The following is a 6,617-nucleotide window of genomic DNA, read 5'->3' on the forward strand; positions in this document are numbered from 1 at the left end:
AGTTCTCCTGCAGTTCCAGAGCTGACCTTACTGTCTCTCTTCCCTCTTGTCTTAATGGTGTTTAAACATGATTAGCTGCACCACCTTAATCTTGAAACATAAGCTTTTGTTCAGAAACCTCAGTGAATGCAGCTCACAAGACATATCATAGACTTGATAATAACTCTTCTCCAGAAGAAAGTTGGCGTAAGTTTCTATAACATCATTTTAGTGCTTGTTTCTCATGTAGGCCTTGAGAGAATGAAACAATCGAATTACAGCTAGAGTGAAAGGGTGTTTATATACAATCTTCCTTAGCCAATAACTTTAAAGGTGACTTTGAACAGCATGAATAATCTGTGCATATGTGTTTTAGATAATAATTATTACTTAAGGAACTATATTTAGTTATTAACTGATTAAAACACCTTCCTGGAAGTACAGGGCAATAGCTAATAACCAACACACACTACATAAAATTCTGCAGAACCTTCAGTAAATATCTGCAGAAGAAAGCATGGCGTTTATTAATTTTTGTTCAGCTAGTTACCCACCTGAGAAGAGAAGCAGAATAAGGAAAGCGAGCTCAGCCACCTGAAGAATTGGAGGATGATAGGAGAATGGCTTCTGCCATCTTTTCTCCAACATGTTTCTGGCAGCAGATGGGAGACGGACACACAGAAGGGATTCAAATAACCCCCAATAACCAATTCAAGGAACCTGAGTGATGGTGTCTGTCTCCTCCTTGCAGCCCGGCAGCAGTGCTGAGACAGTCCTGACACTCATACCAGCTGGAAACCCAACAGCAAGAGGGGACGGGCAGAAGCAGTCATGTTCTCCAACAGCCTCTTTCTCATTCCCTGTGGGAAATTCCCTAAAGGTACCAGCAGGTTTTGAATAACTAAACAGTTCCTTGTAGCTGGACTCTTTCTTCAGTCATATCCTTCCAACTGGCCATCTGAGACTTTTGCACATCAAACGATCATTAGAAATTGTGTTTTACCCACTCTGTGCAAAACTCCCTGCTTTCTGTACCAGCTTAGCCATATGGGGAGAAAGGAAAATCTAATTACTGATATGCTTTATTCACAAAATAAGAAAAGACTTGTGCTAATGTGCTAATTATTTGGGTTTTTATAGCAGTAAATGCAGAGAAGAGGTTTGCAGAGTCTAGAGTTACTGTCAGCCAGAGGGTGTCCCCCCCCCTCCCCCCCAGGGAAACCCAGAAGGCGATGGAACTGGAGAGCACTGTTGCTGGTTTATACTTTATGCTCTTGGTCAAAACAGGCTAATCATAGAACCATAGAGTCATAGACTGGGTGGGGTTGGAAGGGACCTCAAAGATCATCCAGTTCCAACCCCCCTGCCATGGGCAGCGACACCCTCCACTACACCAGGTTGCTCCAAGCCTCGTCCAGCCTGGCCTTGAACACTACCAGGGATGGGGCATCTACAACTTCTCTAGGCAACCTGTTTCAGTGTCTCATCACCCTCAGAGAAAGTATTTTGCATTGCGCAGCTTTCCATGGCTGTCTACTGAGGACCACACATACAAAAAAGACCCAAGTACTTTGTGCTGTTGAAGTGAGCATAGTGGGTACCCTATCAGGGCTTTGGTGGGCAGAGTACCCCTCTTAGGAGCTCTGCAGCTTTAGAGTAGGTGATTTTGCGTAGCCCACTCTCTAACTGCTTCCGTGCAGGCACCTTGTCTGAAGAACAGCAAAGTACACTGAGTAGCATCACTGAAAACAATGGCTGATTTCCTGCGGGACTGGCTCAGGACAAAAGCAAGCAGGGAACATTTGTGGGCTTGGTCTGCTGAGGGCAGTTTCACACCCTTTGAGACCCCAAGGAAATGGAGCCAGAACTGAATCTCCCATTGCTTCGAGAGCTCAGGGTACACTTTGTCCCCAGGCCACAATCTGCAATTTCAATTTGGGAAAATCTAAGGGAGGAAGTATTGTTTGTACAACTTATCTGAACTTATTTGCCAACAATAACTATTGTTCACTCTAGCAACTTAACATAATATAATTCGTTTTGTGAAAAATAAATTTAATTCGCAGCCCATAACTGTAGTGAGATATACTGTGGTTTTATTAGCAAGAGTAGATGGATTTTTTCATTGTTTCTGAAAGAAATCAACATGATTCTATTTGCAGAATGCATTAAAAACTCATCTGGAAACCCTTGAGATGGTATTGCATCGGTTGATTTCAGTTCTTAACAACTTCAGCTGAGTTATAAGATGTTGCGGCTTCCATATGCTGAAATAAAGTTAATATCCCTTTGTTTGCTGTGAAAACTCCCTCCCATGATTCAGTAGTATCAAAAAATCTTGATGTGCCCTGCTTACACTTTGCTAACTGAGGTAGTAAGATTCTGCTTTGAAACCAAGAGAAGGAGTAGTTTTTTTTGTTTGTGACCTTTATAATGAGTCTCTTTATTGTGTCTTTTGTTGAAATAATCCATCTGTGGATCTTCTGAGCAAGCTGAACAAGCTGATTTGTTAATTGGGGGAATGTGGTTTTGATGTCTAACAATCTGAGGATTAAAGCTGTGCTGAAGGAAAAATGCAGAAAAGTTAAAACCCAAAAATGTCAGCATATATGCTTGCAGCAGAGCTAACACTGTATTGCGAATGTTTATTTTTGTCTTTCAATTGCTACAGAAATTTTCCCCCATGAGTGCCGTAAACTATTTAAACTAATCTCACCTACTTTTGCCCGTATGTAGCTTTCAACTTGCTCTTTCTTTATTCATCATGTTTCCCATGATTGCTGATTTTATCTGTATTTTTGAATCACAACTACAGTTCTGCAGAAAAAGCAGTGTGCTTTTTTAAAATCACAATCCAGAATACCACCTTGAAACAATTTCTAACTCTTCTACAAAAGCATCCACTTGTGTAAAAAGTACCCAGCAGCAGAGAATCTCCTGGGAACGTTAATAACTCCTGTTGCTTCTCATCCTCATTGTATGGGAAGATGCAGCTGGTACCAGCACCAATCGTTTAACTGCCAGTGACTGGTTTTACCTTGTCTCTTACCCAAGCCGAATTGGTGCTTTCTGGTCTGCAGCTGACTTCCGAAAGCACAACAGAAGCAGTACAAGCCTTGAAGAAGACAGCCCTGCACAAGGGAGTCACATCTCCTGAACCTACCACCAAAGACAATACCTGCTCCTCCGAACGCATGACAAAAGGAGATAGAGGCGTGATGAAAATAAACGTTACAAGTTTCCTTTTCAAGCACCGCTTTGATAACATGGTTTAGTGTTACTGCTGGGAAGAAGGTGACTGTCCTATCTAGCTCATCCCGGACAAATCCTTCCCATCGTACTCCTTACCAGTTGTCCTGAGCCTTAAAGAAAGCTGATTGTCCTCTCATGAATGTCGTTTCTTTCCATGGAAGTTTTGTCACATAGGACTTCCTGAAACAGCTTGTTTAGAAACGGTGTTTTTCACCGGAGGCCCAGGCTGTCTCAGCCTGCAGTTATTTCCTCTCGGTGATAGCAGCTGTCTATTCCATGATTTACACGGCACTTACCACAATTCATGATTGAGGGGTGGGAGAAGAGAGGTGTTATTATTATCTATTGCCTTGAAAAGCTGCTGCTTTATGTCCTGACCGCTCCACAAATCCAGAGAAGTGACTTCATTCCCAAGATGCAAAAATGACGTGGTCTTTTTCAGGCATGAGAGCAGAGAGAGGCTTGCTTTCATTCACACATACAACAGCATAAACAAGAGCAAGGCTCTCGAGATATAAGAGCAAAACAGATCATACCTCTAATTATGCAAAGTAGAAACCTAATAAAGTATGCCTTACTCTTATCTGTAAACAATGGGACGTTTTTTTCTCATGTAAAGCAATCAGATAATGAGTGTAACTTCTCTCCAGTGATACAGAGCTGCTGTACGGCAAACGGGGATGTCAGCAGGACCCTTTAAGCAGTACTCTGACTTCCTCATTCCCCCATCACTGCATGATTCAGGGCTGCCCCGATCCACCTCACAGAGCAACCAGGACTTTGCCTTGGGTCCTTCTTAAGCTCCAGCTCTCCAGACGCAACAGGAGCAAAGTACTCACTATGCCACCTAGGAGCTGCTGGATATGAATCATAGAATCATAGAATCATAGAATGGTTAGGGCTGGAAGGGACCTTCAAAGGTCATCTAGTCCAACCCCCCTGCAAGGAACAGGGATATCTCCAACTAGATCAGGTTGCTCAGGGCCTTGTCCAACCTGGCCTTGAACGTCTCCAGGGATGGAGCATCCACCACCTCTCTGGGCAACCTGTTCCAGTGTTCTACCACTCTCATAGTAAAAAATTTTTTCCTAATATCCAACCTGAACCTACCTCCCTCTATTTTAAAACCATTACCCCTTGTCCTATCACAACAGGCCCTCCTGAACAGCCTCTCCCCATCTTTCTTGTAGGCCCCCTTGAGGTACTGGAAGACCGCTATAAGGTCACCCCGGAGCCTCCTCTTCTCCAGGCTGAACAGCCCCAACTCTTCAGCCTGTCCTCATAGGAAAGGTGCTCCAGCCCTCTTATCATCTTCGTGGCCCTCCTCTGGACCCTCTCCAACTGGTCCATGTCCTTCTTATGTTGGGGGCTCCAGAACTGGACGCAATACTCCAAGTGAGGTCTCACGAGGGCAGAGTAGAGGGGGAGAATCACCTCCCTCGACCTGCTGGCCACGCTCCTCTTGATGCAGCCCAGGACGCGGTTGGCCTTCTGGGCCGCAAGAGCACATTGCCGGCTCATATTGAGCTTCTCGTCCACCAGTACTCCCAAGTCCTTCTCCTCAGGGCTGCTCTCGATCCAATCACCACCCAGTCTGTATTTATGCCTGGGATTGCCACGACCCAGATGTAGGACCTTGCATTTGGCCTGGTTAAACTTCATGAGGTTGGTATGGGCCCACCTCTCCAGCCTGTCAAGGTCCCTCTGGATGGCATCCCTCCCTTCCAGCGTGTCGACGGCACCACACAGCTTGGTGTCATCGGCGAACTTGCTGAGGGTGCACTCCATGCCACTGTCCACGTCACCGACAAAGATGTTGAAGAGGGCCGGGCCCAACACGGACCCCTGAGGGACGCCACTCGTGACCGGTCTCCACTTGGACATTGAGCCGTTGACCACTACTCTCTGAGTGCGGCCATTGAGCCAATTCCTTATCCACCGAGTGGTCCATCCATCAAATCCATGCCTCTCTAGTTTAGAGAGAAGAATGTCGTGCGGGACAGTGTCAAAAGCTTTGCACAAGTCCAGGTAGATGACATCCATTGGTCGACCCTTGTCCACCGATGCTGTCACCCCATCGTAAAAGGCCACCAAGTTGGTCAGGCACGATCTGCCTTTGGTGAAGCCATGTTGGCTGTCACCCACCACCTCCTTGCTCTCCATGTGCCTTAGCATGGTTCCCAGGAGAATCTGCTCCATGACCTTGCCAGGCACAGAGGTGAGGCTGACCGGTCTGTAGTTGCCCAGGTCCTCCTTGTTCCCCTTTTTAAAAATGGGGGTTATGTTCCCTCTCTTCCAGTCAGAATGATGACTAAATCTTAACTTTCACTGCAAGTAAATAAGTTAGAAAATGGCTTAGCAGAAAAGGAAACAAGCTGTGCTCAGGTGGACACCACACCGGGCAATACCAGGGGAGATGATTCAGCAGAAATGGTGAGAAGCTGGAGAAGGTAACTTACAAGCAGGACAGAGCAGACAACAAAGGAGCATGTTTAGACAATTTATTCTCCCAGGTCCTGGCCTTTGTGAACAGAGGGCTTCTTTGGCCTAAACCCATGCTTTGGCATGGGAATCTCGTCACAGTTTTTTATATCATTCAGTACATGAAAAGTGATGTGAAAAAATTCGACAAGAGCTAAAGATGCAGAGTATTCTTTGGCATAACATACTTTTACACAAGCTAGCTCTCAGGTGAAAAGAATAACCTCCATCTATGTATGCTACTGTCCTTAGAAGCTGATTCTTTCACACTTCACAAAGCATGTCACAAGAAAGCATATTCTAAGCACTCATTGCATTGCCGCCCTGAATTAGACCTGTGCTGTCTCCCTTTCTGTAGGTGAAGGAGGTGAAGCCAAGAGGAACGAGCAGTGAAGAGCAACCCTAAGAAAAGAATCTAGAATTCTGATGGCAAACTCCAGTTCTGGCCTCTAAACAGTCAATACTGCTGTTGCTTACATGAATGTTTAAAATACTTACTCTGTGTACCTAGGAGAGATTTACCCTGACAAGTTTGCACAAATATGAAATTGCTGCCAATGCTATCCAAACAATATCTGCTCTTAAAGGAGATGACTGACAGACTGTTACTTACTATTTATGTGTGAGGTGAAGGCTTCTGCCAAGTTAACTGCTGCAATACATAAACAATCCTCAGCTGAGAGTTAGATACATTAGTTCCGTATTTTCTGTGAAGGTCATAATAAAGTGCCCTGGTAAAAGCTCTCACTTTGTACACAGCAACATACTGCTTACCATTCAGAGTAAGAAAAAAAAAAAATCCTTGAACTATATTTTGCTTATATCGCAATACGAATTTCTGGTGAAGGGAGGGGGGGAGATGAAAGCAGCCTTGGTAACAATCAAAACAGACAAGCCGACTCTCG

Source organism: Tauraco erythrolophus, chromosome Z, assembly GCF_009769465.1.
Source record: "Tauraco erythrolophus isolate bTauEry1 chromosome Z, bTauEry1.pri, whole genome shotgun sequence".
Taxonomy (NCBI): domain Eukaryota; kingdom Metazoa; phylum Chordata; class Aves; order Musophagiformes; family Musophagidae; genus Tauraco; species Tauraco erythrolophus.